The following is a 706-nucleotide window of genomic DNA, read 5'->3' as shown; positions in this document are numbered from 1 at the left end:
TTTTTTTGAAGGTAGGTTGGATGGTGGGACATCTGTTGGACATACAAGTCAACTAAAAATGTTTTTTGTATCATAATATCTTTTTAAAGTTTCATTCTCCCAGCTGTCCCGTCTATGGCTTGTCGTAGATTTAGAAGGAGACCTTGGGGTCGGCCATGTGTGGGCCCCCTATCATCAGCCTTGGATGTTTTTGGCCAGAGGCACTTGGCCAAACCCCACACTGATATTGGCAGCCACTTACACATGGACCTGTAGAGGTAGGTGGGTGGTAGTGTCACAGACCCCCTCCGGCAAAGTCCTATTTGGGGTAATGAGTAAAGGGCTTATGATGGGTACCTTAGCCCAGTTTTTCTTAATGTCCATTTCTGAATTTAGGAGAAGCCACAGCTCATTACATAGAAATTACAGCAGCTGGCATTGTGAAATTACTCACTCAACAACACGAGGTTTCCATGTTTATCACCCCCTCCTTCCTTTCACCACAGTCACCTCTCTGCTTCCCGCCCACCGAGCTGCTCTTATACTCCACCAGCCTGACGTCGCCTTTTCCCTTCCCATCAGCCCTCCGCGAGCCAATCATCGCGCGCCGTGCTGCCGCGCCTCCTCCACCTCTCGCCTATGTCCCGCCTTTGCGTTCAAGTTCCGCCCATCGCCTTTCTCCACCTTTCCCGCCACAAAGTCCCAGCCAATGGGTGGGGCACCGTAC

At 50.8% G+C, this 706-nt stretch overlaps 1 protein-coding gene across 1 annotated transcript in view; it reads right to left on the bottom strand.

Annotated features, from left to right (window-relative positions):
* Positions 1 to 706, bottom strand: part of MFAP5 (microfibril associated protein 5) — an 83,539-nt gene that overhangs the window by 82,697 nt on the left and 136 nt on the right. The window lies entirely within an intron of this gene.

This window comes from Pyxicephalus adspersus, chromosome 10 (assembly GCF_032062135.1).
Source record: "Pyxicephalus adspersus chromosome 10, UCB_Pads_2.0, whole genome shotgun sequence".
Taxonomy (NCBI): Eukaryota; Metazoa; Chordata; class Amphibia; order Anura; family Pyxicephalidae; genus Pyxicephalus; species Pyxicephalus adspersus.
The sequence above is the reverse complement of the archived record's forward strand: the minus strand, read 5'-3'. Positions and strand labels throughout refer to the sequence as shown.